We start from the raw sequence: 19415 nt of genomic DNA on the forward strand, positions 1-19415 counted from the left end.
CAGACTTTTCTTCCTCCTAAATGCTTCTTTCGCTATTCCTGTCCTTGCTTTTATTTCACGTTTGCCCTTCATGCCATTATTAAGAATACTACCCAGATATCGAAAACTATTCACTTGTTCTATTTTCTCCTCTCTCACTTTTATATTGGACACAGATCGCTTCGTTCCAATCATCATGACTTTTGTGTTTCTAACATTTATTTTCATCTCAAATTTTTTAAAGCCTTTCCTTATTTTTTCTAACATCTTACTGATTTTCTTTTCAGATTCTGCAACAAGCACCATATCGTTTGCCAATCTTATGCATCTAATCATTCTACCTCCTACTGAAATGCCGTCTTTATCATGTAGGCTCTTTTTCACTCTCTCTCTTCTAGATTGATATTAAATAGTGTTGGCGAGGAACAGCATCCTTGTTGAACTCCCCTTCCAATTGCACTCTCCTCCATCAGTTCTTCCCCTATCCTAACACTTACTTGTTGGTTCACATATAAGTTTCTTATGAGCCTTCCTTAATATTATTCGTAAAATAAGTAGTTATATTCGAAAAATTACAATATACGGTATTTCAGAAATTCTGTAATTGCACTCGTAAGTACTATATTCGTGTAAGCGTGTCTGCAATAATTACTCCAAAGGAATCGATAATAAAAATTCTGTTTGGGTACTCTTCACCGTTTTCCCCTCTTCGAATAAGTTAATATGGTTTCTCAGGGGAAGGTAAGTGTTTAGCTTTTTCGAACCCAAATGTGAAATAATCATAAAATCTAAATTTTAGAAAGAAATATCTATATATCTTCCGAGTTCTCTATGTGGATTTCACATATTACTTATTGCTCCGGAATCATACCGAGTAATGAAATATGACCTTCTGCGTGGATAAATAGTGATATATTACTTTTTATGTGAAAGATCCAAGTTCGATTCGTGGTACATGTAATTTTGATACCACCTCAAGCTGCAGTTATAGTCTTAAGTAGCCATGATATCTAATATAGGCTATTTTCATAACAAGTGTCAGTCAAATTGCAGACAATGTTACGAAATTCAATTTGTAAATTTCGTATTTGTTTATCAGCTACAAGGTCTATCATTGAATTATCTTCCAAGTTAAGCTCAGGTACAAATGCTTTTAACTACTGGTTCCCAAACAAGTATATATACGGATGATGAAATTTCATGTATATCATTTTCAAGCATTTTTTTTAATATTGCTCCTCTGAGTATACTACTAAACAAATAATCAGAAATGGTAATGAATTTCCCGATTTCAGAAAAAATATGCCTTCGTTAATTCTAATAACTATTTATTATAAGTACACGTTGAATTTACCTAACACTTATCCGATTTGTGCTATGATTGTCCACTAATTCTCGTACTAAATTGCAACTTTTCTCCCGGAAATTTGGACCAAGTACAAACTTCAGCGTTGAGATTAACAACTCTTGAACAAAATGTCTACATAGCTTAATACTTCATATATGTACGAAATTGGTAAAGATCTATCACTGTACTGAATTTGATGATCAGGTTAGTTCCGTAGATCGTATACGATATAACTCTTCTCGTGATTGCTCTTTTTAGGAGAAACATCAAATGAAAGACGAATTCTCCAAAAGAGTTTGATGTTCTTGCTCCCTCAATTTCTACCATCATAGTTCATAAACCATTCCAATCGATAAACAACTTTCGATTACCTGTCCTTTTTATTTAGCAATTGTAAACAGTGACACTGCAAATCAAAGAGTTTTTTTCTGCAAATGATCTAGCTCTTTCATTCAAATGTTCTGGCGATGGCGTGGGGAAGCAATACGAACATCATTATCTGTCTTTTTTTTTTCTCAACACGTACACACCCAAGTATTATTCAGACGTTGTTCTTGCAGATTTTAATTCAATCATTGGAACCGGTAAATTATGAATCAATTTAAAGCAGAATCTTTAACGATGATTCAATATGTAAAGGAATTCGATGACGTACTATATAATTTGTCTTAAAATTGATTACTTTGAATATGACTGAGCCTTTCGCTAACTATTGATTTCCAGTTTATAATATATTTGCGCAACACATTCAACGGGCGTTGATTTAGAAGCCAGTATCTCCCAAGGTTACCTGATTTACATTTCTGCTATTTATTATCTAAAGTAAACAGCGTAGAAATGTGTATAGGCATCGGTTCCTGGTTATATGAACCACTTTAAAATGTTATATAAGACATCATTTGCACTATAGTCTATGCCAACTATGCGTTACAGAATATGCCAACTAAATATGTATTTCAACGACAAACTGACTGTTGTAGCGAACATGCAGCCAGAAAGGGCTAAATTATAAGTTTATCTTAAAACATTTTTCATTATTAAGAAATTAATATTTCTTGGTTCAAACTGTAAACATCCGAACGAGCTTTGTGATTCCAGAATAGACTGCTATTCAAGGAAAACGATGATTCTATTTCCACAAACAAGCACGCGGATGTCACAGAAACACACTTTCACCAACTTAAATTTAAAATCTATATAGGTAAACAAGGATAATTACCTGATATAAAAGCAAAACTTCAGAAAGTTTACGCGTCCAGAAATCATTATCTGCTAGAGTGTATACGCCGCCGCTCAGCGTGTGCGCCAGTCAAGAGGACCCGACGCCAACACCTTGGTTATGTAGAAGCAGCCCCAGGAGTTCAAGAAGCTGAACCGGTCTTCGTCCGAGTCTTGAAAGACGTCCCTGCATTAGACGACCCCCAGGGAGGACTTCTAGTTCACAAGTCCAGATCCACTGAGGGAGAAGACGAGGGCAGCCGTCAACCAGCTTCGAACCCAGGACCACGAAGTCCAGTGCCGAGCAGCGAGACCCTGCGAGTCTGCGAGGCTACGCCTAGGAAAGAAGAGGAACAGTCTTCCGGCGGGTTTGGAGTAAAGACTCTCACATCCCAAACAAGTGATAAAGTGCGTCGTAAATTTATCATCCAAAAGTGACAACAGTAAGCCAGTTCTATTGGACAGAATCCAGCTGATAAAACGTGAGTAAACAAAACCATATTTTGAATTATTCTCAGAGAGGTTTGTTTGAGGAAAAAGGAAGCTAATATTCTATTTACACACATAGCCTTGCATTGGCATGTTTTGATTTATCAGTCTCATTTGGTTAGCCTTCAGCTAACGAGACAACCGGTCAGAAACTGAGACCTTCAGGTCAATGCTTAGACCGGCCTTTAGAAATTATAATTATTCCCTTTAATTTTAGAACTCCGGATCTTTCATTAAATTCATTCCTTCATTACATATTCATCCTTTTGGAATAAAATATAAAAACCAAATTCAAATCTTTTATTCAAGTAACTGCATCATCCCGATGCGTAGTTTTAAGTAGATATTCTAGCGTGACAGATAACATTACTGAGCGTTTAGTAAATTACTCCCCAGGTAATCGTGAGTGTAACTAAGAAGTCATTAAGCTCTTTAATTAACAACACAGTACTCCTAAAGTATTGTTGTACTATATACAGAAGTGAAGATTGAAGAATAGCATTTAGTGTCACTTGCTTCTACAATCTGCTCAATACATATAATAAATTACACAAACATATGCCTAAGTAATGAATGGTAACATTATTCTAGATTCATTTCATCCTCATATAGTGAAGTTATTGTTGATAATAAGAAATCAAGTTTATTTATCATAGTTCAAGAAGAGAAAAGTGGAATTTTCCACACCGTCTGTGCAAAGGTGCCAAGTAAGTGTCCATGACTGAAAAACGTTTGGTATCTCAGCACCACTATCGTTCTATATACGTCACTAGGACTAAAAGCAAGTGCCATTCTCTTTCTTATCTTCCGTCCCTTACTTCGTTTCTTCGTCTGTGTGAGTCTTTCGCCCAAACAACGTCTTTTGTGGCTTCGTTTCTTGTGCCCTGTCGAAGCGGGGCCTCTTCGTCTGGGTAAAACTTGAGTTGCTTAGGCAAGGAAGGAATAGTCGTTTGTCTCTCAAAGACTTGCTTTTCCAGTGTTTGCCCTGTCTACTCTCTAAACCTAATTTCTCACAGCACCCGCAAGCCTTTCATCTTGCGTCATTTTGCCAATATTTCATCGTCTCGTTCCATTCCCGTTCGCCTCATGCATCGTTTTCTCGGTAACGTATATTTTTATACATCCGCCTTTCTTCTTCGACTGCCTCAGGCAAAGACAAATATTTATGATTAGCAGACAAGATTAATTTTAGTGGCGCTAGGGCGGGAGAGTGTTTTGCTTCTGCTGTTCTCGGAAGAATGTAATACTTTTGCATCTTATAAAATCTAATAGAAGCAGAAAATTATTACTTTGATGGAAGTGAAAAGGTAATTAATTGGAAGCAACGAAGTTCCTTTTAGAAACATTTACTTCTAAGCTTTTGAAATAAATAAAATCGTTAACATTTCTCGATTATGCACTAGGTGAAAGGATATGATTATAAATGCAGTGATTTTTCATTACAGAATTGACGGAATGGGAAAACGTGAGAAATAAAGAAACCCAGACGTTCTCTTTACCAATATAGAATTACCAGATACTCTCTTATACTAGTCGACAATGTCCTTTTTCATAAGTCCTAAAATAGACTGGCCTTGTGTTTAAAGGTAAATGTGGAAATGTATTATTATCTTTTAGAGGATAACAGACATCTCCTTCAACTAAAGTTATGATGTTCAATTTCAAAGAAATTAAATAACATTCAGCTGTATGCGTGTAGGAAACAATTTTTCAATAAATTCGTATTGTATAAGTTTAATTGTATACATTATCATTTATTACTTTTTCATTAATAGATTAGTTCACTAATACTCTCCTTTTTTTGTGAAAACTTAAAAAAAATATCATTTCAAAAGTTTGTTATGTTTCTGAAACTGGCAACCAAGCTATACAAATACATGTATGTGTACAATGATTAACTTTTGCACATTGACGACTATTTTTACTATACAATTAACCGGTTAAATTACCAATTATTTCCAAAGGAGCGTTTCAATTTTTACCTATTTTTATTGCTAAATTCCAACATCTAACATCATCTAACATTTTAGGAACAAAACAAATGGTAACAGTGTGATTATTTTTACTGAAGGCAACAATGATTTACGTAAGCCTAAAATGTGCTTTCAATAAAACCTCGAATATACTCGAGCTTGTAAACTTTGTACCGTTCAACAGTGATCAATTGTAATAATGCCCAAATATACTCGAGGTTTTAAATTATTTGTAAAATTAAAATCTCGAATATACTCGAGCTTTTCAGTTAACCGGTGACAAGTCTCTGTTATTTCGTGTGACACGAATTCGTGTTGTACCTGTTTTATTTTTTTTATTATTATTTTTACGCAACTTTTATCTTCACACATACCATAGAGGTGTCCCAAGAGAGAAAGAGTGGAAGTTTCTTGATATCGGGAAGTTTACAAGGAAGTCCCATGAACATCATTAGAAGATTTATATGTTTTTGTTGTTGCAGAACCTCAACTTTCTCCTGGATTAAATCCCTCCAAAGACATCACTAACATGCTGCATACCGCTGGATATATCATTGCTTTACTAAACATAGTTAACAACATGTAGCCTGAAAGTCGTTGAAAGTTGGAAGTAGATCATACGAAATTATTTGCTTAAAATAACCTCCTTACGCGTATTACATCCAATGGGATTTGATTTCTTCCTGGGGCACAATTCAATACCCTTCATGAAATGCATAGCAAACTTTCAATCAATAGCTTTCCAACTTCGAAGAGTTTTTTCTTCTTTCTTGAAGTAAAATGAATGATATTTTGTGGAAGTTTCTTCTAAAATAAATTCACAGATTTAAATGTGTCCTTTTTATTAACATCTTCTCATAACCCTTCAGCTCTTTTTATCTAACACACATAATTATTGGTTTTATTCGTGACATTACTAGAATTATCAGGCAATGGCGGAACACGTAACTGCTAATTGTACTCTGTTTATTAGAAACTTGCAAAAAATCATAATTTTAATTATAAGAAACTTGAAACATAAAAATTTCTCATATGTTTGTTTTACCACTTACACTCTTAGTTACGTTTGACAGATACTATTCAAAACATTTCAAACGACGGGTACTGTCTTAAGATTCGATGGAAACCATTTATAACAAAAGCTTCCGAAGAAATTTTGAGCGTTATGTTTTGGTATTTCATAGTACCATAGTACTTCAGCTGTATGTTAGACATACTAGAAGATAGGTGAATAATACGGAAATATCATTAAAAATTTATAAGATTAATTAAATCATAGGCTCAGTATAATTTTAATATGTTTTAAGTGAATAAAATTAACTGAATTACCTTGTACAAGATATAATATAATGATTGTGTGGGGATTTTATGTCGTTTCATTAACTCATTTGAAGCTAAAATATACCCTAGTCATCATCATAAATATTTTATCGTAACTTATAGGTACTTGGTGCTAATTGAGAGCTTTCTACACATGATTATCATTAGAAACACTCAGCCTTGGATAAGGATTAATAGTATGAATGCGTTCCAACATTTTCGAGTGCCTCCTCTTAAGTTAGGATACAATTTCTTCTTATTTAATGTCCTGGCCTACTGTACTGTCCAAAATGTTCCTTATTAGTGTAGACCGTATGTACATCTTTTCATTTTCCTGTGACGATTCGTGGAAAATAGGGATAGCATTCTGCATAAATAAAAATGAATTAACAATTTTTGGCCAACACCTTGTAGACCATAACGCTGACTTTACTATTTTTTGGACGTATGAGTGGACTATAGATAGGCTCTCCACAGAGAGTTCTCTAGAAAGTGAAGAAGCCATTAGTAATGGGACTCTAATCCTAACATATAAGTTAGAATTTAACGACACAGGGCTCACTTGTTTATTTGAACTGTGTAACACCCAATTTTAAATTTTCTAATTAGAACACTTGAACTTTATTTTAGAATTTTAATATCATTGATGATATTATAGCTGACAATAAATACGATTTTCTTTTAAATGTGCAACTACAAGGTTATTAACTAAGAAAGTAGTAATTGTTGGTAGTTTCTGCAGGCGAGTCCAAAGAGGAAGTATTAAAAATAATTGCAAATTTCGTTTTGTATGTTTTGCTATGAAGATAGCATGTGGAAACACTTCAATACATTTGATATGTCTTAACACAAGATATGTTCAATTTTACACATCATTGACTCTAATCGTGATTAGCAAAATAAGGTAAAGAAAAGGAAGATAATTGTGTATAAAATATATTGGGTTGCTAGATAGTGTATACTTCGTAAGTAAGGAAGAATAGAAATAAAAGAAAATAGACATTGTTTTATGTGACTTAAACTGAACTGGCTGAAACATCAATTAATTGGGTCTCAGTTAATTGGCACTTTTACTCAAATGGGTATCCTAGAGGAAGAAAGAAGGTTCAAAATTTTTCCACAAACCTATTCTCCCCATGGAAACTTTTGGTAGTCGTAAAAATCGACTACGAGATTTCAGCTAATGTACAACGTCTTTAATCCCTTCGTACTTAGGAAGGGATCTTTTGGATGTCTGTCCTGTTCGTCCACATCGATGTACAATGTATTCCATGTCGATGTACATTTTTCCAGATGTCATACTGTTCGACGTACTTAAACTAAAATTTTTAACCCATCGAAGGTTTTTCATAAGATAAATCAAGTTGTATTTCCCTTTTATAATCATCTTTCTTTCTCCGAATAAAGATAGTACACTGGAAGGTAGAAATACATTTTCTTTTTGAATTTCTCAAAAACGGATCTCGTGTAGTTCTATAAATTAATTTTTCCTTAACAATTCTTAAATGTAATATAACTAGTTTTCCTGAAGAAAATTCGTGCATAATAGTTTAAATTTTGAGATGAGTTTTTTTAGACAACTTTCTCAAATAACTGAGAGGATTGTGTTTATGATTCATTAAACCCTTAAAATATGGCATAAGTCACTTATCCTGAGAAGTCCACTCGGAATAGTTCATTGTTGGGGTTCCTTTATAAGAAGAGGGGGTCGAAAAGAACTTATGCGATTTTGTCAATATTCATTAATAAATAGTTTAATAATAGCTGATGCATGACGTAATTTAATTTAAGAAATTGGGTTAAAATAGCTTAGTGCGGTGGTTCGTAACTTTTGTTCTACTTTAGAGTATGCACTAATTAATAAAATTATTTTTAACTCTTTCAGCTTAGAAAGATAGTTATTGTAATATTTGCTAAACAAATTTATCAAAATAACAGACCTTAAAATATTGGTAAAATATCGCTTGTTTAAAACTAATTTTCAATAAATATGATTTATTGAATAAATACAACAACTTTCTATTTTCGCTGTACATTTCCGATAACCTCAGGTTGAATCAGACCATATTTACTCTTCGGGATAGCTTAATTAAACTAAGCTTTCCCTTTTGATATTTAGATACTATGTGAGTATCTATGTGGTTTAATGGATTTCTGCTTACAAAGCTATATTTAATTAATCAACTTCACAACTACAAAGGATTTACTCAATACTCAATTTAAGTCAAACAATGTTTTTGTTTCGCTACCAGAGCTTGCTTAAAATTGTTCCTATACAAGTAGGGCTTCATAGAAATAAAGATTTTTGTTAATGTTTTTTTCTACCACGATGTATTAAACTTAATTAAGTTTAAAATTGGAATTTCCGAATTATACTGATACCTTTTTACGTTCTCTATTCACTTCTATGAAACATTTTTATTACTAGGTCTTAAGGCTATCAGTAACTATTGAACAAGTTTGATTTAATCTTTTTTCGTTATAATACGAGCATTAATGAAATTTAATAAAATTCTTTCTGAAGGGCTTTTGATAATTAATACGGGTTTCATGTGAACTATTAAAACCTATTATTACAATTGTTTAAATTCCATGAACAAAGGTGCGACTGGTTGAGCTCTTATCCGTGGTAAAAATGGATCATGTGCCAATCCCTGATCACGATTTTCTTACTTGGTTGGTTGACGTTATATGAGATGTAAACCTACAGCTTAATGTGGGATATAAAACACATGAGCTCCTACTCAAAATCAAATCTAGGTCACCCGCATCGAAGGTGCCTACACTAACCGCATAGATACGAGGAAGTACATATGATCTTTCTGTGGTGGACATAATATTCATACATTCTTTCCGATTTATTATTTCTTCCTGCTCCCCTCATGCCACCAAATGTTCCATTACTATTCATTTTAATTAATCATCGGTCTCCTTTAACCCAAAGAACATTAACAAAACTCGTTAAACTAAAATATTTCATGTTATGAATGAACAGCAATTTTCTTAAGATCCATGTATTGTATACGGAAGAAAAAGTAATATATATATATATATATATATATATATATATATATATATATATATATATATATATATATATATATAACATAATAAAGCATGTTCTAAACATTTTAATAGTTTATGCTGGAATAACATTGTTAGATATCACTATCATGTTTGGTATTCTCTTTATTTCCTTATGTATTTGCTTCTTTTGTACAGTCAGACAAAAAATAATATTTTTCCCATTAAATACAATTACTTGACAATGCTCTGACTATGGAATTAAATCCAATTACGCCATTGATTATTTAATACGCAATTAAGAAGAATACTTGTAATTTAGAGAGCATTATTTACTTTTATATCAGATCGAACTTGAATTGTACTCACTGCACGACAAACCCCACCGGCAGTCTAAATCGTGTTTTACTAGACTTCCAGTATTGTAGACTATCATCTGGCATCACAAATTCCTTTGGAACGAACTTCGGTGCAAAGAAGTTCGATCCCCTCCTCACTGTAAGCTTTTCATAGGTTAGCGAGTAAGCCTGGACAACTATGTTGGAGATGTCTTTTCAACAGATCAATACCGTAGAAATCCATCGGACTACCAACAAGATGAAAAAAAAACATGACATGTCCTTCTCAATAACACTTTAATTAGCGTCATTTAACTTACACTCATAAGTTGATTGCACACTTACAATCATACCTACTATTGATTACGACAACAGGGATTATAGTTTCATTCTTAAGGTAACAATGTTGTTCCTAATTCGATCCGATATAAACCGAATAACTTTCTACAGGCTGTTTCAAAACAACACCGACAAAGTTTGAGAGGTGATTCCTGACACCAAGATAAGACGAAAAGTATACATCAACCCGAATGCACAAATGCCTCCTTACGGAGTTATAGGCTGCCGAAAACATGAACAAATAAAACGTCCATAACTTCAAAAATGTAGGACCTGCCGTAGTCAGGTTAAGACTTCACTTAGGATTCTGAAACATGGCTTTTTGGATAGCGCACATATTGGTTCCTAAGGTACTTGTGCAACCATTTTTATAGAGGGAGTTTAGCTACGGGCATATAATTTGAAGTACTCACCAACTACCTGTATAAAAATTCTTGCGGAAGTATCGCAGGATTCTGAAACATTGATATTTGGATAGGGCACATACTACTTCCCAAATAAAGTCTTGACCCGACTACGGTAGGTTCCATAGTTTTAGAGCTATATACTTCTAAATTCATTTTTTTTTCATGTTTTCGGCAGCCTATAACTCCAAAAGGAAGCATTTGTTCACCCTGGTTGGTATGTACCTTTTGTCTTATCTTGGTGTCAAGAATCACCTCTCAAACGTTGTCGGTGTTGTTTTGAAACACCCTGTATAATACTCATACAAATTTAGATTCTAGTAAAATACGTAAAACAATCTCTCGTGTATGGTTTTAGATTCAAATCTTGACATTCATATTAATGGCTTGCTTATATACGCGGTACTTAAAGTAGATTGATCAAATATAATTAACTCATTGAACTAACTCATCACTTGATACAAATTATATCTAAGTGAAACCTTGAATTATGGCATGAAAAATTATCCTGTTCAGGCTTAAAATTTTTATACAACCTTATATATATAATCTTTTGTTTTGAATTTTGACTCCTTGCTTTAAAGGAAGTAAGTAATCTTGTTTCGGGTTGGCTACATATTACTATTATTCTTCAGTAGGTTTGATTGTTATGTACGATTAATGTAGACGTGTAATTATGAAAGACATTGAATGTGAATGAAGATAGAAACGGGAGAATCGAAATAAAATCCGCGAACATGGCTTTGTCCATCAAAAATTGGCATACTTTGGATTGTATTAAACTCCCGTTTGTTAGACTTGTTCTGTAGAAGAGGCTATTGTGGCAAAATTGAAAAGTTGTGAAACTAAGAATTCTTCAGGAAACATTTTTGTGTGGATCGATGTTCTCTCTCTTGGAATCAGTTCTGTATTTGTTTTACTTGTTCCTTGCATTTCTAACCTTTCCACCTGTTCCCTCATGTTGCCTTTCTAGCCTTTCTAGCCTTTCTACCTGTTCCCTCATATTTTGTGGAAGGAAGTTCTGCCTTTGCGGAAGGAAACATAACAAGGGAGGGTCACAAAGTGGCTCCGCTGAGATCCGAACGAGACAATTTTGTTTGCATTTGATATATTATAACTAGACGAATCCCAAAGTTATACGTGGCACCGGGCTGAATGTAGTGAGTTATAACATATTTTGTAATGGGAAAGCTTCAAAGCTGGCAGAATAGTTTGAAGCGGGTCATTTGTTCGGAAACGGTTGGGTAAATGGAAAACTCGGCGAACACGTGTCCCATCATTTTCAAGGAAACACTTTTGGGATGAAAATGTTTGCCCCAGGGTCCCCCACAGGGTCCCAAACAGGGTCCAACTCAAAATTTTCAAATGGCAAGTCGAGTTAAGTAGCATGTCATTTGAAAGGTGTTGTAAAATGACAGAAAATGGAGCAAGTCTCGACTCTGTACGACAACCTTGTGCAAAATGGCGGCGGGTCAAATGTAAACAAAAACGTAATTGAAAAGTCCATTGTCACCCCTATAAATCGGAAACTCAGGAAAGGGATTGTTGTATTACTTTCAAAGTACAACGATTTAAATTAAAACGTCTTGTTCCATGGTTCCCAGAGGGTCCAATGTGGGGTCCAAGTAGAAAGTTTCAAATGGTAGGATGGGTTAAGTAGCACATCGTTTGAAAACTGTGTTTAAATGTAAGAAGATGGAGCAAGTCTCGACTTTCTACGACAACTCTGTGCAAAATAGCTGTGAGTCAAAATGTAAACAAAACCTTAATTGAAAATATATGGCCACTTTGAATATAAGATGGCCGCTTAAAACGTATGTCATTCATACCAGTACAAATCTAAATCCATATTTTTCTCTATTATGTATTTAGAAACAACAGGAATGCTAAAGAACAATTGAATTTCGATTCACTTCAACTGTTATTTAATTTCGTAACAACACATGTTTTGTTCCTATTGCACGTTCGTCACGGTTCTTTCGATATGATTTACGTGAATTTAACGAATATGCGATAAACACACAACTCTTACTTTCTATTCATACTAGTAAACAAAAGTTGAATACCTTTGGGTAGTTTTCTAATTTTGTCATACGTAGTTCATACATAAAAGACTTGCTGCACTAGTCAGGTTGGGGACTCTATTGTAACGTATCCGTGGTGGTTACATTTGTATGTCACTCGTTGGTTTGATCGCAGTATTTGAAGCAATACCAAATATACAAAAAAAAAAAAAAAAGAAAAAGAAAAAAAAGAAAAAAAAACAATAATTTACAAGGCTGGCAGAAATACCAAAACCACATGTAAATCATTTCAGTGCATTAAGCTGTGCAAACCTTGTTGGTTTATCACAATATTTCAAGAAACAACATATTTATACACAAACTCATTTTTCACGCTGGCAGCCATATTGGATTACAGATTATATTCTCCGTTATTTTGTGGATATCTCCTTTAATCATATCGTAAATAACACATTTCGCTTCTGCATCACCAGTGGTTTGAGTTGGACATGCGTTCGATACATAGTGCGGCATTTTGAACTCAAGATTGTCGCGTTTTTGAACATTTGGCATCTTTCTGCCATCTAGTGATCAACATTCATGCCAAACTTGGTTTTCCTAGCTTCAGCAGTTTGGTATGCCTATTCTTTCGATATAAGTTTTAAGCTTCCATCTTGGATTCAATTTGGCAATAGGTTTTCCAATTAAGCTTTTGTTTACATTTTGACCCGCCGCCATTTTGCACAGGGTTGTCGTAGAGAGTCAAGACTTGCTCCATTTTCTGTTAGTTTACAACAGCTTTCAAACGACATGTTGCTTAACCCCACTTGCCGTTTAAAAATTTTGATTTGGACCCCGAATGGGACCCTCGGGCAAAGTTTTTTTTTTTTTTTACTGCAAATCATGTGTCCTTGAAAATGATAAGATATGTGTTCGGCGAGCTTTCCATTTACCCAACCGTTTCCGAACAAATGTCTCGATTCAAACTATTCTGAGAGGTAATTTTTTTCGTACGTTTCACATTACAAAATATGTTGTAACTCACGATATCCCGCCCTGTGGCACGTATAACTTTGGGATGCGTCTAGTTATAACATATGAAATACAGGCACAACTGTCTTGTTCGGATCTCAGCGGAGCAACTTCGTGACTCTCCCTTGTAAGTGAAATTACTTGTAAGTGAAATTCTTTGTAACGTTATACTTAGTAAAATTTTAATACTTTCCACAAAGATTTTCTAGTGTTGGCCCTTGTCAGTTTTTCCAGCATTTTCATTTTCCTCTTTAAGCAAAAAAAAAAAAAAAAAAAAACAATAATGGTACATAAAACAAAACGAGAAATCGGACGTATACTGATTTTTACTACTCTTGAATTCTGAAAACCGTGTATAGTAATGCAGAAAATCAATCGCTTCTCCTGTACGAAACTTCATCCAATAACAAGATATAAACACAATACCAGAGATTCCACAAACCAAATACAATAATCTCTTATCAGATATGTAGTAGTACCAGTTCTGAATTTGAGTCTTTTGTGAATTCTTGGGTATATCGCGTCATTCTGAATGGACATTTTCCAAAATCTTTAGTCTTTAACTGTATAGACCACGGGTGTGTTGAAAGACATTTTAGATTTAATCCTCATGAATTTTACTGATATAATTCCACTTTGTGATATGTTGTTGATATTTCCTTGAAATATAACATAATTACTTTTTGCATACACACACACACACACACACACATATATATACATATATATATATATATATATATATATATATATATATATATATATATATATATATATATATATATATATATAAAGAATGAATTTAATATTACGTATATAATGCCTTTGTACACAACAAAGAAATTAAGAAACAATGTAATATTGTCAATCCGTAAGGAAGTCGCACAACATATACCTTTTCCAACGGTAGTATTATGTATTATATATTGTTTGTTTTATGTGGAAAAGGAATCTCCATATATATTTTTTTCTATGGAGCATGCTACTCCGCTGAAAGATAGAGAATCTAGATAGAGAACACAAAGTCAAAGCTTGTGAAATGAAGCCTCTATCCGGCCGTGGAAAGCTGTGAGAAAAATCGATAATTCATACGTCAAACTTGAAGGCAACTTTCTACGCTGCAACAAGAGCAGAAAAAAAAGCACATACGAGGGAAAGAAAGATTAAACTTATGAAAAAGCAGCAACTTTTTTTCATATTTTCTTCTTTCTTTTTTTATGATTTACTATCTATTGTGATGTGACTTATCGGCCTGTTTTTTCTTCAACTTTTTATATTAATAATACTAACAATACTAAAGAAGTGAATAGTAGAAAAAAGGTTCGTACTTTAGTCCATATTCTTTGCTTGTTACTCAATGTGAACCTGAATATAGATTTTCAGTTTTCTTTTATTTTTATTTTTTTAAAAAGGAGTCTGCTATGATGTCTGCATATCAATCATTTTACTTCTTGCTCAAGACGGTCTTGAACTATGGTGATCAACGCAAGTTTCTGATTTTTCTAAGGTTTACGCGAGTATCATGTCAAAAGTGTCAGAAGTATTAGTTCTCTAGGCATACATATGTACGACTAATAATAATAATAATAATAATAATAATAATAATAATAATAATAATAATAATAATAATAATAATAATAATAATAATAATAATAATAATAATAATAATATACTTCGAAACTATGATACACACACGCATAGAAAATCACATTGAAAACCTTCTCTCCTTCCCTCTGTCTGATATTGTAATACAGAAAGGACAATTTACCTATGAACGTTATTGTAACTGTTAAATTAATAGCTAAAAGATGCTGAATATTTCTACGATACAAAAAAATATCGACAAGGGTACATTACTTAACATACTATGAATACTATCAGTTTAACAGTGTTTCCAACCCAACACAAAGCTATGTAATTAAAATGGCATTACGTCAAATTCTTTGAAAATGAAATTTTTGAGTTTAACGTCATACTGTTATACCCTTTAGGCTAAGGGAGACGATGACTAAGACAAGTGAGTGAGCATGGAAATATTGGTAGAATGAGAATGGGAGAAACGAGAATACCTCTAAAACACCATGGACACGATGTTGTTCACCAGGAACTTATCTGGCTGGGGATCGAACTACAGACCTCACGTACCAGAGATAAGAACTCTACCATGGAGCCATAGTACTGCCCGTAGATTGTCACTACATCAAATCTACATATTAAACAGAAGCGTACAATATCCCATTCACTGTTTAGTATAACAAACTAAGATAGGTATGACAGTGCAAACATCCAAACTTTGGAGATCTCTACTGCAATAATAACAATTGGGACAAGCTAGACAATCCACATCCAACGTATCTTAGCGTCGAATATTATGATCGTGTTATAATGTATTTCAAATGATTAGGAAAAAAGAATATAAGGAAGTTGAAATTTGACTTCTTTTCGAAAGATTTTGTTAAGACTTAGATAAGTACAACACAGAATCATTTACATGCCTTTCATATGACGTAAAAAAAACATAACACCGTTTACGGTAACATGATATTTCAAATCATTCCGAATATATGAAAACATGGGTAAAGATTGTTATTTTGCAAAGAATGAAGTATTTGTGGGATTTTTTTTTTGTAATGATTGTTCTTTAACGTCACTTCTACTTTTACAACAATACAGCAAAAGTTCTCGGTAGTTGTAGTTACAAATTCTCCCAATGATGTAATTTTAAGCAGTGTTGTAAACTTTATCAATATTTATCATGTCCCCTGAATAATGTGAAATCGAATTGCTGTAAACGGTATTAATATCTTTATGTATATTGTAGGTGACCAGATGTAGAAAATGAAACATATCTAGACTTACGGCAAATTGCACAATTTGACAATCTACCTAGGTACATTTCTTATCGTACCGTTATTCAGAGCAGTGAAGAACTTTCTAGCTTTTCAGAAGAACCAGTCTTTTGTATATTTAAGCGTATTCAGGTTTTACGTTTTACATTACCTTTTTAACATTTAACGGGGATTAAGAACAAATATAGTATGAAACAATTTTACAAAAATTCGTAATCGCTCCAAACGAAGAATCAACTATCGGATTAAAGAACATGTAGAAATATACTAAATATGTAACTACAAGTCAAAACATGACGATTTTGTAAACGGAGGAATACTTCGCGTTCCGTTTACGTTTTCGGGACACAAAATAACTTTCTGAAAGTGAACAATCTCGTTAAAAACAGATATTTAATGACCTTAGTGAATTCAAAGTTATGTAGATGATTACATGCAATACTAATCAAAGACTTCAGAATAAAGTCTTTTGAGGTAAGTTAAGTTTTTAAACATTCGCAATCTTTTGATATTACCTTATACCTTACAACTATACGGTGAAAAGTATTTAGAATAAATCTTCTTACCATCTTTTGTAGCTTTATAAATATTCAATTCTACATTACTGGAAGTTATAAAGTGAGGAAGTGTTTTATTTCTACATGTCTTATTCTATATGTAGTTCTGCAAACATTTTATGCCAGTCATGCAATAGATAACGTACTAAAGCATATCTATAACAACATGACATTACCATGGGAAGTCGGAACACTGAACACAGGAATATTGCACTGAGATGATTGTTTTAATTTATCCGAAGCAAATTTATCAATATAAGTTAATTTTCAATTATTAAATGAACAAGGATGTTATTTATTAACGCACATTTTATTTTCTTATTACTATTAGTTTAGGCGACGCTAACATATTTTATAAGAAGAGAAAATCAGTGATATAACAGGTTACCTGCTGTACGAGAATGAAGTACAGTATCATACACATAAGTTTCAAATTTTTAGTTTTTAATTTATTACATATTTTAGTTATGTTCTTTTACAGTATATACCGTGTAACTAGACAGTCATAAAACATTCTGCGATATCAAGCAAAAAGAGAACGAATTTACTACGAAAAGTGTATATATATATATATATATATATAATATTCTATGTAACGTTTACCAAACATTATTAGACTCATCAAGACTAGGGTACTCAATTGGGCAGGTCATGTAGCCAGTATGGAAGAAAGTAGAAACGCTTTCAATGTTTTAACTGGAAATCCAATCGGAAAACGATCATTAGCCCCTTTCTGCATGATTTTTTCTTTTAGCGAAAAAAATAATCAGTATTGGCAATCCTCATATACGAACTTGAAAAATGAATTAAAATTTGAATTTTAGATTTTTCACTTAATTCCGACGAGAAATACGTAATATATGAGACACACGAGAAATACGTAATATACGAGAATAATATATGGCACACCTACAATTCACAAAGAAAATGCCAGATGACACCAAAATCCCTTATTCATACACGTCAATATCTCACACAGCAGGCAAAACAGTCATTTGGTGCCCTTTGATAAATCACACTAAAGCTAAATTAAATAAAGGGTATGTGCCATATATGGCACTGCATGCGGTAAGGGGTTAGGAGAAACTAGGCGCAAATGGGAGGACAACTTTAAGATGGGTCTTACAGAAATAAGAATACAAATTAGAAATTGGATCCAGGTAGCTAAGGATCTGGATCTGAAGGGCAGATCTGGAGAATGGAGGGATGTTCAATGATATCGAGCTTTAGTTCACACAGTTTCTGCTTATGACAGCTGATTTGTGACAAGGAGTATTGCCTTGCAAGAAGGCGATGCGTTTACACAGTTTTCCTCAATGTGTCTTACAATTTCTCCAACAGGTTTACATATCTTTCAGAATTCAATGTAGTGTTTTTCCCCAGATATTCACTCAGTATTACTCCCTCACAATCCCAAAAGTGACACCCATCACTTTCAAAGCGGAATTTTCTATGCATTTTTTTTGGGGGGGGGGGCTTGGCAATCCACTATCACACCATTCCATAGACTGTAGATTGGTCTCGTGATCATACATATATCATAGCTTTTCATAAACAGTAACAATTTGTTTAATAAAGTTGAAAGCACTCACTGAAAAACAGCACAAAACACTCTCCCAAGGGGCGACAGTAACGTCTTGTCCGCTTCTGATTAGCTATGAGGAGTTTGGACATTTTGCCAAAAAAAATTATACCAAGTTTTTCATGTGCCATGTAGGGTACATGCTGTACACTGATTCCTAGAGTCTCTGCAATACGTGGCAGACCAGTTCGCTTGTCTGCAAGGATCATGTCGTGCACACGATCAACAGTTTCCACGGTCACCATTGTTTTGGGTCTTCCACACCTCTCCTCATCTTCGGTGCTCTTCCTACGCCTCCAGAACTCTACTACCTACAATTTAATTATGCTATATGAGGGACAGTCATTGGCCATTGTCTGTGTTAATTCATCAAAAATTTCCTTCTCTCCCATATTCTTTGAGAAGAGGTATTTGATGATTACTCTCTTCTAACATTTGGTTAAAGTCAAAATATGCTCCACCATGGTTACTTCAAACCTGCAACAACAAAAAAAGTACTTGAAAGACATTTTCAATTTTCTACAAAACATCCGGTAAAATATAGTTACATAACGTATATAAGCATTTTGAAATATATGTTCATTTACTGTGTTAGATCGGAAACTTATCTAAACTCCCTCTAGTAACTTTCAGGAAAAGAGTTCACTTATCCTATCGTAGTGTTGAGAGAATCAACACTGAGATGATCCAAGTAATAATATTTTTATTTGATTGTTTTATAGTTTGAGTGAATACTATAGTTAACACACTATAATAGTGGCATTTGTCACACTATATAATAGCAATTGACGATTCCTCATTCGATATCGTTGTTCACTTAGACATGAATGAAGATTGGTCGTATTTAAATAAATGTGGATATATTTGAAGATAATATTATAATTGTCGTTTTATAAACAATGCAGGCCTATTATTAACCCAATTCGAAATATCAAATTCCTTCTATTCCACATGAAGTTT

The sequence above is a fragment of the Thermobia domestica genome, chromosome 8 (assembly GCF_964235325.1).
Source record: "Thermobia domestica chromosome 8, izTheDome1.hap1.1, whole genome shotgun sequence".
Lineage (NCBI taxonomy): Eukaryota > Metazoa > Arthropoda > Insecta > Zygentoma > Lepismatidae > Thermobia > Thermobia domestica.